This window comes from Macaca fascicularis, chromosome 6, assembly GCF_037993035.2.
Source record: "Macaca fascicularis isolate 582-1 chromosome 6, T2T-MFA8v1.1".
In the NCBI taxonomy this organism is placed as follows: domain Eukaryota; kingdom Metazoa; phylum Chordata; class Mammalia; order Primates; family Cercopithecidae; genus Macaca; species Macaca fascicularis.
In genome coordinates this window covers 115971197-115986913 of record NC_088380.1, presented here as the reverse complement: position 1 = coordinate 115986913, position 15717 = coordinate 115971197, and positions in this window count along the sequence as shown.

The following is a 15717-nucleotide window of genomic DNA, read 5'->3' as shown; positions in this document are numbered from 1 at the left end:
AGCGCCGTACATTAACTAGCTTATGGACTTAATCATTTGGGAAACATTGTAATTGTGGAAAGCAGCAATTAATGTTAGCTAGTTACAAAGTTGTATTTAAATTTGTAGTTATTCAGAATTGATTGCAGATTACTTAGAAAGATACTGGAAGCTTAAGTGGACATCACAACAAAGTAATATTAGCAATAACATAGCCTGCTTTCCTCAACAGAAAGTAAAGAAGGGAAGGAGGATGTAGCAAAACACACTGGGGTCTTGGTTGAGAGTGTTGCTCACAGAAAAACTTCCAACCAGTATATTTTAAGACTGTTTTTCTGATACTGTTTGACCTAAATCCACATGCTTCAGTCATAACATCATGACTTACTGTGTTTCAAAATCATCTATAGCCTAATATATTTGCTGATAATAATCTATACATACCAAACATATATAATGATTTATCTTTTTATCCTAAATTAGAGAGACTTCAAAATTATCCTTAGCCTAATGCCATTACCTTTTACTAAAATTCCATATACCTTCATGAGTGAGAAGAGAGAGAAATTGCCTGAAGAATGAGAAGGTTTAAGCAAGGTGAAGGTAGAGAAAGGGAGTGGGGTGGGGGGAAGAAGGAAGGGGAAAGAGCATTTTTCCAAGTGAGAGTTAATTTTAAGTATTAACTTGACTGGGCCATGGGATTGCTTAGATATTTGGATAAACACTGTTTTTGGATGTGTCTATGACAATGTTTGTGGAGACATTAACATTTGAATTGGTGAACTGAATAAAGTGATGACCCTTTCCAATATGGGAAGGCATCATCCAGTCAGTTGAAGCCTGAACAGAACAAAATTGCTGAGGAAAGTTGAACTTGCCCTCTGCCTGACTACTTGACCCAGAACATTGATCTGCTGTTGCCCTCAGTGCTCCTGGTTTTCAGGCTTTCAAACTGAGAGTGGAATCTACACCATTGCCTCTCTGGCTCTCAGGCCTTCAAACTGCACCACTGGCTTTCCTGGGTCTCCAGCTCACAGACGGCAGATTGTGGGACTTCACAGCCCCCATAATCACACAAGCCAATCCTGCACAATCTTATTTTGTGTGATATATTACACACACATGCAGATATACATATGTATTAGATATAGATGTAGATATAGATATATCTCCTATTGTTCTGTTTGTTTCACTGGAGAACCCTGACAAATACACCCAATGTATTTGATTATGGAATATGCCCCCATTTTTTCATGCAATGCCTACTATATCTCCTGAAATTCTGTAGTAGGCATTTGTCATTTTTTTTGACTGACCAGTACCTGACCTCCTTTCCTATTTGAGAGACCCCCACTTTATGAGACATGCTTCACCTCCCCCTAGATAAGATGAAAAAAATCTCACAGACATTCTTCCATTCTTCTCTGTAGCCAGTGCACTGACAAAAAGCTGTAGGCTTGGCTAATCTGATGAATGTGCCCTAGAATTTGGTTCAGAAGCTGTTGACATGAATCAGAGATCGCCAAGGACTCAATTCTGCCAAGGTCACACCTAGAGACCACAGGCTCAGTGATCTGGTAGTGTCATTTTGTCTCCCAGATCAGAAAAGATGCCTGTGCCCACTGCAAAAGCAGGGGTGTGGCTCCCAATAGTTCTGAGGCTTATTTTGCAGCATTTTTTCCTGATTATGTAGTCTCCAAGTCTGGTTCTCAAGATTTCCTGGAAATTTTATAATCTGCCCAATATCCATTAATTAAATAATTTTCTCCTCGAATCAACCAAAGTTAAAGTTTCTGTTGCTTGCAGTCACAAACTTTGACTGAAACAAATGACCTTAGGAAACTCAGTTCTGTGTAATTTTTAAAAGTACTGACAGGGTCAGGTGCAGTGGCTCATGCCTGTAATAATCCTATCACTTTGGAAGGAAGGCTGAGGTGGGTGGATTGCCTGAGTTTAGGAGTTCGAGACCAGCCTGGGCAACATGGTGAAACCCCATCTCTAAGAAAAATACGAAAATTAGCTGGGTGTGGTGGCATGCACCTGTAGTCCTAGCTATTTTTGGAGGTGAGGCGGAAGGGTTGCTTGGGCCCAGGAGGTCAAGGCTGCAGTGAGCCGTGTTCACACCACTGCAGTCCAGCCTAGGTGACAAAGCAAGACCCTGTCTCAAAAAAACAAACAAACAAACAAACAAAAAAAACAGTGATAGAATATGAGTTCTCACTGACTACAGAGGAAGATTAAATACAAATAAATAGGGAGAAATTGATTTATTAAATGTTGCTGGTAATTGGCACTATGATTTAGGTTTTATTATATACAATTATTATTATTCCAAGTTTAGAGATGGAAAACCCAAGATTCAAAGGGGTTTTGCCCAACGTCAGTAAGCAAAAGTCAGAATTCAAATACAGCTCTAATTTTGTGGCCTATACCAAGGAAACAAGGCTAAATAACATTAGCAACTTAAATTAAGAGGTTCAAATTTAATAGAGTTAAACCAGGATAATCAGGACATATGGCTTATGGTGATAATAAACCTTTGTAGCAAATATGGCAAAATGCAAGCCACCAAGTGTGAAAAGAGGAGGCTCCTGAACCGGTTTAGTATTTGCACACAAATGATGAATGCAGAGTGTACGAGTTCTCATTCTTCTCCTTGTCCTTCTTCTGTGATTGCCTCACAAACTGAAGATAATTTCTTTTTTAAATTTTATTCTTAATTGACAAATAATACTAGTATATGTTATATATTTATGGGGTACAATGGATAGTGACTATAATAAATACTATTGTCTATTTCAAAATTGCTGAGAGTAGATTTTAAATGTTCTTACCACAAAAAAAACAGAAGGTAATTAACAGCGGTTAGTGCTCAGAAAGACAGAGGAACGCATTAAGGAGGTAATTAACCCCTGCACAAAGTCAACCAGCTGAGAATTAGCTAGTTTGATTGTCCAGAGCTGTGAAAAGTGCCTGGGGCACCTTGTGGATGTTAAAAAGGATTAGTTATAAATTTGTAATTGACAGATTAGAAATAAAAGTATTCATTTGGTAGTTAAAAATTGATGTTTCTTTTAACCATTGCTCTAAATGGAGTATTATTTTCAGACTACAAAATCTAGACAAAGAACTATGAGCTATCTTATAAATGAAATCTAGTTTTTCTGAAGAATGCAAAAGTAAGGACTGAGTATTGTATCCCTGGTGGCCTCCTGTGTCCAACCTTGAAGAAAACCCGGCTGTGGGCCTCATGTTGTGCTAAACCAACTGGCAGGCCATGAGTTCTGAGAGTCAGAGCTATACATTAAGGTATACTTACAGAAGTATCATTTTCTTCTTATCCTTACTACTCCATTTCAATTTCAGCTATTCTTTCTTCCCTCATGTCCCATAGGTAGCTAGCTTCTTTAAGGTCAGGATTATCTTTTCTTTTTTGTGCAAATTAGCAGATACACACACATTTTCTTATACAAGCATACCTTGGAGATATTGAGGGTCTGGAATAAAGTGAGTCACACAAATTTTGGTTCCCTAGTGCATATAAAAGTTACGTTTACAATACACTGTAGTCTATTAAGTGTGCAATAGCATTATGTCTAAAAAAGCAATGTACAAATATTTTGGGGCATGGTGGCTCATCCCTGTAATCCCAGCACTTTAGGAGGCCAAGGAGGGAGGATCAGTTGAGGCCAGGAGTTCAAGACGAGCCTGGGCAACATAGTAAGACCCCTGTCTCTACAAAATTTTAAAAATTAGCCAAGTGTGGGGACTGTAGTCCCAGCTACTTGGGAGGCTGAAGTGGGAGGATCACTTACTTGAGCCCAGGAGGTTGAGGCTGCAGTGAGTCATGATCACAGTACTACTCCTACCTAGGTGACAGAGCAAGACCCTGCCTCAAAAAAAAAAAAAAACAAAAAAAAAAAAAAAGAAAAGGAAAGAAAAGAAAAGAAATCAAAACCAAAAAAAACTTTATTGCTAAAAATGCTAACCATCATCTGAGGCTTCAGCAAGTCATAAACTCTTTGCTGGTGGAGGCTCTTGGCTCGACATTGATGACTACTGACTGACCAGAGTAGTAGTTGCTAAAAGTTGGGGTGGCTGTAGCAATTTCTTAAAATAAGATAACAATGAAGTTTGTCACATGGATTGACTCTTCTTTCCATGAGAGGTTTCTCTGTAGCATGCAATGCTGTTTGATAGCATTTTACCCGTAGTAGAATTTCTTTCAGAATTGGAGTCAATTCTCCAACCCTGTTGCTGCTTTATTAACTAAATTTGTGTAATATTCTAAATCCTTTGTTGCCATTTCAACAGTGTTCATAGCAAGAGACACTTCCATCTCAGGCGATCACTTTCGTTGCTTATCCCATAAGAATCCTGCAATGTTCTAAGGCTTTCCAGTTACACTATTTCATTATCTACATATAGAGATAGTTCTTTTTTCTTTAATCTATTCCTGTTCATCTACTTGATTTCTGTGGTATAATTGCATTAGCTAATAACATTACTATAGGGTTTAACAGGAACAGAGGTAGTGGGCATTCTTTGCTTGTTCCTGATATTAGTTGAACTGCCACTAGTGTTTCCCCATTACATAATATACTAGATTGAAGACTAAGGTGTGTGCATGTGTGTGTCCACACAAATCAGTTTTATCATGTGGGAATTCCTGTTTCTGAGTATTTTTATTGTGAATGGGTTTTGAATTTTGTCACAGCCTTTTTTAGCATCTATGGAGATAATTGTGATTTCTTTCTCTTTAGAACTATTGATATAATATAGGATGATATCAATGGATTTACTAATATTGAATAAGCTTTGCATTCCTAGAATAAATGCCACTTGGTTAGGTGTATTTCTCAATGGGATATTGGATTCTGCTTGCTAATATTTATTTAGTATTTTCATATCAATACTCAAGAATATATTAGTCTGTGTTTTTTTATGTACTGTCCTTCTTTGCCTTTCTTCCATTTCTATTCCTTTCTCTTGACTATTTTTACTTTCTTTTTACTTTATTCTCTCATTTAATAATTTCCTGCTTTCCTCCTATGCCTATTAAATCTTCATGTGTGTCTACTCTTCTTTGAGTATCTTGTAATTTGTTCTTTCTTTCTTGGATAATTTTGTATTTTTCTTCCATTTCTGTCCTGAGTTCAGTCAACCCTGTTTTTATTTTTCCCCTTGTGAAGTTTTTATCCACTTCTGTTCTTAATTTTTGAGTTTCTAATACAAGTATTTTTTCCATATTCTCAAATGCTTGAATGAATGTATATGATCCAGTTTGGAATGCTGACTTACACAATTTTTCTGCTTCAGGGTTTTTCTCATGGAGTATGGGGGTTGTTACGTGGATGCTATATGTAGAATTGTCTTGCCTGCTTTTTTGGCAATGGCTCTGGATGAATCTGTTGATATATCTTTTCATTTTTATGGTATTATGATCATAAGATTCCTAGTTTAATGGCTTCATTCATTAGCAATATAGTGAGGTCCATATGCTTTAGGGGTGATTTGCTCATTGTTTTAGTGGTGGCAGGAAGAGCTATAAACCTTCCAATGTTGTGTTTCTCTTTGATTTTGCAAGACCCTAATCCTTACACCAGTTGCTTATTTCCCCTTCACCGTCCAATTGCAAAGGGTGCTTCCCCCTTCCTTTTCGTCTTTTTTTCTTCCATTTAACAATATGTTTTGAACAATGTCGTTTAAATAACTCCTGACCCTTTTAATCACGCATACTCTGAAGTTCTTTCTCTGCAATCCATGCTGTGCTCTGCCAGGATATTGTTAAAATATTTTCATAGGTAAGGTCAACTGGGTCTTTTTGATGGTAGTTTTTTATGAACCTTAGGTCCTTTGCTAGTTTCCTTTGTTTTTTTTTTTTTTTTTTTACTTTCCTGAAGTTTTTCTCAGTCTGTCTTTACTCTCTAAAGAGCCTTGTGCAATACAGGGATCAAGCCAGAATTTAAGAGATCTTACACTGGAATGTGGTGATTTTCTCTGTTTAGTCACAGTCATTTTATTTACTTTATTTTTGAGACAGAGTCTTACTCTGTCATCCAGGCTAGAGTGCAGTGGGGCAATCATGGCTCACCGCAACCTCCGCCTCCCAGGTTCAAGCAATTCTCATGCCTCAGCCTCCCAGTAGCTGGGATTACAGGTATGTACCACCATGCCTGGCTAATTTTGTTGTATTTTTAGTAGAGAGAGGGTTTCACCATGTTGGCGAGGCTGGTATCAAACTCCTGGCCTCAAGTGATTCACCTGCCTCAGCCTCCCAAAGTGGTGGGATTACAGGTGTGAGCCATTGTGCCCAGCCTAGTCACAGTCATTTTAATATTTTGGCATTCTCTGTCTTCAAGTTCTGCCAAAGGCATGGTTTTATCTAGATTTACATACCATTTTTTGTTGGTTTTAATTCTTTAGGGAGGAAATATAGAGAGGCATATAGCTAAACGGTGCAACTGTTATGCCCTTAGCTATCCAGAAGTCCCAATTATGGTTGTTTTAAAGTTCTTGTCTGTTAACTTCAATTATGTGGATCATCTATTTGCTCGTATTGCTTTTTTGTCTCTCTTGATTGTTGGTCATATGACAGTGCCACTTCACATGTGTAGTGACTCTGATTTGTAGGTGGAATGTTATGTATAAAGGACCTGTGGAGATTTCAGATATTACTATATTCCACACAAAAATAATTTATCTTCTTGCTGTAAACTGAACTATGTTCTCCTAAATTCATATGTTAAGGGCTTAACCCCCAATATGACTGTATTTGGAGATGAGGCATCTAAGGAAGTAATCAAGGTTAAATTAGGTCATAAGGGTGGAACTTTGATCTCACAAGATTAGTGACCTTATAAGAAGAGGAAGAGAGAGAAGTCATCTCTCTCTCTTTCTCTCCCCGACCCCCTGCCCCCACCGCCCCCATGAGCATGCACCCCAGAAAGAGGAAAGGCCATGTGTGGGCGTGATGAGAAGGTGGCAGTCTACAAGCCAGGAAGAGGGCCCTCCCCAGAAACCCAGCTAACAAGATCTGCTGATCATGGACTTCTCAGCCTTCAGAACTGTGAGAAATAAATTTTCTGTTATTTCAGCCACCCGGTCTGTGGTATTTTTTTGTGGCAACTCAAGCAGACTAATACATCTCTGTTAGGCGCATAAAAGGGTCCAGTCACTTCAATCCCATCATACATTGAACAGAGATAACGTTGTATTAAAAGTCAGTCTATTTCTGGTTTAATTATGTTCCTGAGCCATGGCTATCCCAGGCTCTTCATTGCAAGCATGGTGGTTCTTTGCCTCTTCCGCATATTGAAAGGAGAGACATTTCTGCCCTTTGAAATTTTTCAGCTTACTTTTTGGCCTCCTCCCCCATGCAACTTCAAGATTTGATAAATGTCTTCAGAGGGAGATTGGGCATGTGTTTGAAGCAGGCCTCTTCCTGAAGAGTCTTTGTTTTCTAATCTCTGTGAGACTGTGGGAGATTTCAGTACAATGGGGAGAAATAGGCATGCATTTGAGGCTCCTCAAGTTTCCAGTGCTCCACAGGATTATTAAAAGCTTCACTGGTTTCCCTTTTTCTAGCAGAGTCCCTCTATCTAGGTCAAGCCCAAACCATCAGTGTACTCCCAGAACCGACAAAATGTCCTGAGAGAAAAATAGCCGGCAATCATCAGATCACCTTGAAATTATTCTCTCTTTCTCTCTCTGAAATTTTAGTTCATTTGGTCTTCGTTGCTTTCACAGCTCTCAGGTGCTTTTGAAAATGACTTTTTTAACGTTTTCCATTTGTTCAGGTAAGAGTATTGGCCTATCACATCCTGCCCAAAAGCAGAAGTCTTTCTGTATATAATTTTTAATCTTTACAATTCAGATCTTCCAAAAGTATGTCACATAACTAATACATGTTTGTTGAAATGAATGAATAAATAAATTATTAATGCGAATTTTACCTGTTTTGCAGTCTTAACTGGGCCAAGTTTTGCCACTCTGTTATGGAACACAAAGTAGACAGTGTTATTACAACAAAAGTATTATACAACAAAAGTGCTATGGCCAAGATTCAGGAATTTGTGGCAAAGAGAATCTTTTTGAAGTAGGAACCAATGAGACCCAGTCTAGAGTCTTGAACTTTCAACCTTAATTTTCACCTGTTTTTGCTTTTTAGCTTTTCCTTTACCACCCCAAGATGGGAAACAGTGGGTGGGATATTTGCTTACTAGCTGCTGACTATCTCTGTTCCCCATTGAACTCTATGAGGGTAAGGACTTTGTCTTGCCTGCTATTTTATCCTCAGTATCTACTACAGTTCCTCACCCATAGTAGGTACTCAAATCATTTCAATGAGTGAATATCACAGTCCGCTTGTTAGCAGATTGACATAATTAAATGCAGAAAATGGAAGCTGAACAAGAGTTTAGAAGTTATTGACAATAATTAACATTATATATAATGTGTCTTTTAGAAACTTGAGGGCCAAGCGTGATGGCTCACGCCTGTAATCCCAGCACTTTGGGAGGACGAGAGGGGAGGATCACTTGAGGTCAGGAATTGAAAACCAGCCTGGCCAATAGGGTGAAAGCCCGTCTCTACTCAAAATACAAAAATTAACTGGGTGTGGTGGCACATACCTATAATCCCAGCTACTCAGGAGGCTGAGGCAGGAGAATCGCTTGAACCCAGGAGGGGGAGGTTGCAGTGAGCTGAGATTGCACCTCTGCACTGCAGCCTGGGTGACAGAACAAGACTCTGTCTCAAAATAAATAAATAAATAAATGAATAAATAAATAAAACTTGAGAAGCACTTCAGCAATAACTTTGATCTTAAAAAAACAGAAGTTCAGGACTATATTCTATTTTAAAATAAAGTAATTATTATTTATGAGATTACTAATAATCCTTTACATAAAATGAAATCCTGTTCATCAAAGTAAGAAGAACATCACAGAATAAATAGCAAGCAAAACTTCAAAATATAGATAAACTTGGAAATATTTTCGGCCTCCAGTGCTAACTATAGTTACTGGCCGTTTAGAACCTGGCATAGGCCCTTTTTCAATAATTATATTTACACATACTAATGCCAGTAAGATCATACAAACTAAACTAATGGCAGATGTTATTTTGATGAAACTAGAGTTAACCTTGTACATTATTTATTACTTGATTTTTCTCCCCCGGAGAACATGTTTTGACAAGATCTGTATGTAAAAGCAGCATATATTTTTTTAAATTTCAGGCTGTGTGAAATGATTCTTATTAAAAGTCTGAAGAGAAAACAAATCAATTTTAGGTGACATAATAATAATAAATATTTATACGTGAATATATGAACATATACATTTTATTTACATGTTATTGAAGATGTTCACAGGGGGATAATTGGCCATAGGGTATGATTTATGTTAAGTAATCAAAAAAGTCCAATCTCTTCAATTTAATTTCCTAAATCAACCATAAATGAATCAGTCACAAGTGGACCACAGAGTATGGAGTAAAACCTATGTGCTTTGGAATAAATCAGTTCCGAATTGGAATGTTTGCCCTATGTTCTGAGTAATGTAACTAATTTCTGAACCTCATTGTCTTCATTTGTAACATGGGAAGTATTGAGAGAGCTCAGACCGGCCACCTGGGCCGGGCGCAGTGGCTCACGCCTGTAATCATAGCACTTTGGGAGGCCAAGGTGGGCAGATCATCAGGTCAGGAGCTCCAGACCAGCCTGACCAATGTGGTGAAACCCCCTATTTATTAAAATACAAAAAAATTAGTATTTGTATTTTAATAAATATGGCATGGTGGCTCGTGCCTGTAACCCCAGTTACTCAGGAGGCTGAGGCAGGAGAATTGCTTGAATCTGAGAGGCGGAGGTTGCAGTGAGCCGAGATTGCGCCACTGTACTCCAGCCTGGGTGACAGAGCAAGACTCTGTCAAGAAAAAAAAAAAAGGGCCACCTGTAGTTCAGGAGGATGATTAGAGTTAACTAATAGAAATAGCAGAAGTTGATCTAATTAAAGACAGGAAGTGTGTCGAGCAGGCAGAACCAGGGAGAGACAAAGACAAAACAAGGAGAGGACGTAGGCAGAACTATGCACGATTCTCATTTTTTAAACCACAAGACAGATAGAAATAAAATTTGGTCAAAAGACTGTACAGGTTGCCCTGACATTAGGATCCTTGCTTTAACATAATTACATTACAAAGAAAACAATTCCTCCTAATTGAATTGGCTTTGCTTTAAAAAGTGTGAGGGAATTTGAAAGGGGATTTCAGCACAGACAAACATTTGTGTCAGAAGGAAGAATACAATTTCTACAGGAAAGCGTTATCTCACGCCTGAGCACAGGAGAACATCTGGTACTGATAACCTACTGCTTCTTGGGCCTGACTTTTGGGGAGTCAGAGGTAAGTCATAAATCAAGTAAGTGAACATCTACATTGTGCCACTTAGTCTAATCAGAACATTGCTTGGAAGGAAAACCCAGAAATCAGGAGGACTGGGAAATGGCAAGTGCTAACGCTCCTGTACCTGCCTGTCGAGGTTTGGACCATCCGGGCCTGTACAGAGGGCTCCTCCAGCCTTTAAAACTGCCTTAGAGGATGGGGCCTTCCTAGTGGGGAGAGGAGAATGGGCCCACAAGGCTTACAGTGCCAACCTTATAAGGTGTTGTGAGAACGACTTAAGGAAATTTATTATAAAAGTACTTAGCACACTATTGCATAGCATGTGTTGGCTTCCTTGCCACTTCTCTTTTAGCATTACCATGGTTACACATGTACTTTCCTATAAAGTATCAATGGTATTTCCATGTTTTATTTTAAACCTTAGCCTACTCATCAAGGCAGTGTTATATATGTTTATGGGTTACCCAAACCAGATAAGCCAGCATATCTGCCTTATTAACTAGTTTCAAATTTAAACTGCTTACCCAAAATTCATCCTATAATCTGGGGGGTCTGAGAATTTTCCAGTGAAAGCGTTAAAAATATCACTGGGATTTTTAAAGTAAAGAAAACACTGTAATAATTGACATATTCACTCTTCTCTGCCACTAGATACTAAACGGTGAGAATGTGTCTCACTAAGCTGTGTGTACCAAGTCTGTAGTTCCTCAGAAATTCTGTTGTTGCTATTGTTGAAGGAAAGAATTCATGAACAAAGAGAAAAGGAAAAGCTAATTGAGAAACTCTTTCTACCATGGGGATTTCAGATGCAAGTCTCTAGAGACCTGTCCTTTGAGAAACCATTCCTCCTCTTCAGTTCTACATATTAAGCAAACCATATAAAACTAAGTGCTCATGGAATTTGACTGAAACCTAACATATTTTTTTCAGAGAAATTAGGAGGATTAAAGAGATTATGAGGAAGAGAATATTGTGGTGAAATCAGTGTAGCAGATTTACTGGGTAAATTTTAAATGGCTGTGATCTGTAAAATAAAATATTGCATTTTATTATAGTAACTGAAAATGCCATTAACTTTGTAAGCATTTAACTGTTTCTAGCCTTAGGATTTCATAATATATTTTACTTTTCATTAGGAAATAAAATGATAAATCTTTCTAGGCTATGTTTTCCAAAAACATTTTTCAGTTGCTCACTAAACATCAAGAAAAGGGGCAAGGCTGAGTCTTGTGGATTGCACATCAATCTATGGATCTAAGGATCCATGGGTCTGAATGGTCACTGTCCCGAATAATATATAACTTTTCCAACAAAGAGATACAACAACTGTCCCTAATAATCTATAATTTGTAAACAAAGAGAAACAGAATCACTGGGAAGAAAAGTTGATTGCTGTTTTCCTTAGAATTCTTAGTGGCAACTGATAGAAACACATTGAACTGGTTGAAAGAAAAAGAGAGAGAGAAGGTGAACAAGAAAAGGAATTTATCAACTTAAGCATGTGAGTAATACAGAGATAGCTCTCGCCTCAGGCATGGCCAGGTCCAGAGTTTCAAATGATGATATTAAGAATCGAGACTGTTTTCTTCATTTCTTAACTCAGATGTTCTCTGTAGTGGCTTCACTGTCAGACAGGTTCTTTCTATGTTGTGGCCTAGACTTACGTTCTCCCAGTGGCAAATTGAGCAAAAAAGAAAAAGAAAGAAAGAAAGAGAGAAACAGAAAGAGAGAAGGAAGGAAAGGAAAGGAAGGAAGGGAGGAAAGAAGGAAGGAAGGAAAAGAGGAAGGAAGGAAGGAAGGAAAGAAGGAAAGAAAGAAAGAGAAAGTCTGTCTTGTTTTTTTTTTTTTTTTTTTTTTTGAGATGAAGTTTTGCTCTTGTTGCCCAGCCTGGTGTTCTACAGCGCAATCTTGGCTTACTGCAACCTCTGCCTCAATTCTCCTGCCTCAGCCTCCTGAGTAGCTGAGATTACAGGTGCACACCACCAAGCCCAGATAATTTTTGTATTTTTAGTAGAGACAGGGTTTCACCAGATTGGCCAGGCTGGTCTCGAACTCCTGACCTCAGGTGATCCTCCCACCTCAGCCTCCCAAAGTGCTGGGTTTACATCGTGTCCGGGCTTGTTTTTCTTTATGATCCCTATAACACAGAGATCATAACTGAGTCCCAAAATTGAGTTTCATTGATCTAGCTGCACTAATGTGTCCAATGACATCCAGGATGTGGAAGTCTTTGTTTGGGTCAGTTCTAGGCCATATCATACATCACCCTAGAGGTGAGAAGGTAGAGGAGTGGGGTGAAATCCTACCCAAACCTGATGTTATTTGTTTATAATTATAGTAACTATGTGTGTGTTTCTTCCAACCCAGGCCTGGCCTCTCCACCATTCATGTTTAAATTCTATTTTTGGGTAAATCACTCCTAAGCAGTCAATCAGCTTGTATTGTTATGCCAGTGATACATACCTAGCTTTATCACTTTCTCAAACCTATCACAGTTTGGTTTGCTGTATATTAAAATTTGGCTCTGCAGGGAACTCCATGATAATTTCAGTTGTTGCAGGAAAGGAAAATACATGGTAAAGATAACATCATTGGGAAGTTGTGTGTTAGTTTGCTTTGAGGAATTATCTGATTCTTCCATGCATGGGGCTTAATTCAATTTTAAAGTTTTCGTCTGCTAAAAAGCTATAGCTATAGAAAACTTTGGGGTACAGTATATGCTTATCTGTTATTAACAGATAAAGGGAACAAAATGATATATTTAGTGAATTCATCCTTCTATGAACATACTTCATGGTTCATGACACAGATGACAAGGGTCAGTGAAGTGATCACATCAGCAATGCTGCCCCCAGGAGCTTCTCAAGGAAGGACATTAGCACTGTGCAGCATGGCGATGAGAGTAACATGGATTTGGAACTATAAGACTGGGTTTGTGTCTTAGTTCTACACTCACTATTTGCAATGCCCTGAACAATTCACTTAACCATTATGTGGGCCTCCATTTCTTTATCTATAAAGTAAGAATAGCAATATCTGTGATCTCTTGAGAAAAAAAAAAAAATGTTTTTAACGTGAAACAATACTCTCCTGAGATTTACCAAACTCCGTTTTAATTGTAATTGATTTATACCAAAAGATAAAATAAATTAATTAGGGCATGCTATTAGAAATACTGGCAAGGGAATATATTTGATACAACTAACAATGATTGGGTATGGAACAAAAGATTATCTTAAAATCTGAAACAAAATAAATTTTAAATTCTAAAATTTTTTATTTAAAAAAACTACCTAGATCTATATGGATTAAAATTTTCTTCTTTTACAAAATGTTTTTCATATCCAGAACAAATAATCTTCTATAGAAAAATACAGTACCACCTGGACTTTGGACGATGACAACCATGTGTTCATTTTACACAGGGAATTCTGCCTTGGTTTGAGCGTGTCTCTGCACATAGGAGAAACTGCTTATTTACAACCATTTACACCTACTACAGCAGCAGGAAGGGTGACTCTGTGTCTTTGTTATTCTTATTTCTCTGGGATTTCACTCTTCCTTGTCTTCCATGCACCCATTTTTATATCCTGGGAACTAGGCATTGCTAGGAAGGGCATATAGTTGTGGGATGGAGCTAGAAAGGTCTTCATTGAGGCAGAATAATTCTAGTATAAGCAATTAGCAAAAACTGTTGGACATAATCCTTGCCCTAAAGGACCTTTTACAAACTACTTAGAGAAAATATATAGATACATATAACAGAAAATAATACAATACTGGATTGCTAAGTATAAATAAAATATATAAAAGTATCTCTACTATGTAGAAAAAAACAATAGGGGTGCTATGTGTGGTTAACAAAAATTATCACTCTTGGTTGAATTTATTTTTCCTGGAAGCTCAAATTTTAGATTCAATTTTTATATTCATTTGTAGCATTTAAATGTGAAAATGAAATGAGCATATTTTAAGAAAGAAAAAGTTTTATATTAAAAATAGAATAATAACATCTGTCCCACACAACAGGGTAGGTATGAGGTTCAAATGAAATAAAGTTATTCATCCCCTTGTTCCTCCTGTAAATGAAATGCCCATAGGCTGTGTCCTATTGACCTTTGTGAGTTTCAGTGTCTAACCCTGTGCCTGGCAGTCAAAGTATGATCAACAAATGTTTGTTGGATGAACACATAAATTAAAAAATAAATGATCAAACAGATGAATGAATGAATGAATGATAGCCATGACATAGAAGGAAATAACAAATATTGTTTAGCACTGGCTCAGGGTGGATCTGAGGTTAAACAATATTTTGACAATATTTCAGATTCCTGAATTTGACTCTGCACAGTTTTCCTGGGCTTTCCTTAGTAGAAAAGAAGCTAAAGTTCAAGATTTTGAAAGAATAGTGACTGCCTTAGCAAAGAAACAGCCAAGAAAATCACTGCTCTTTTAACTCAAAGAGAAATATTAATTAGGTAAGACATGGGCAAGAAGTAAAATGGAAAACTTGTGAGAGTGAATTGTATTATAATTAACGCTTCGTAATTTCTCTGAATTTTAGACCATGACCATCTTGTTACAGGGGTTTTTGAATTATTTAATGTATTTCTGAAGGAAGCCTTTGAAATCCCCAAAGACGACTTTTTACATTTTTATAAAGGTTCTTTCCACCCCCATCTAGATTCTCTACATGAGTTCATGTATGGAACATGTGTGATCAGTAGTCTGGAAAATTGGAATGGATTTAGGTAAATCTGAGATGGCCCTGCATATTGATATTAACATTGACATTGACTGGGCAGTCTCCACCATGGAAAAATATTCCATATGTGTAATTGTGTGATTTCCAGAATTATGAACCCTGAACTGTTAATTTCATAATGGTTAAGTCTTTGTTGAATCATTCCTGATGAGGGACATAGCTCTCTACCCTTTTTAAATTAGGGTAAGCATAGATTCCAATATCTATACAAAATTGTGCATGTGTGTTTTGTGAATGGGAAAGTAAATGCTGCTGGTGGGGAGTGAGGCAGAAAGATTTTGAAATACATGCTAAAAGATATTATACTCTTATTCTTGGTTCCTCTAATTAAACACATTTGTATACTATTACTATACTGTGCTATGGCTATAACTACATAGAATACATAATAGACACATGCTCACATGTTTGTCCAGCCACAAGCACAAGGGCAAAACAAATTTCCAGCAAAAACCTCTACAATTTGTGTCAAGGAAGAGGAACACATGGAAACAGGAAAAGATCATTAACCATGATCACAATTGTATTTTCTCAGAATACCCTCTAAGAAGGAAATGTTTCTTAAC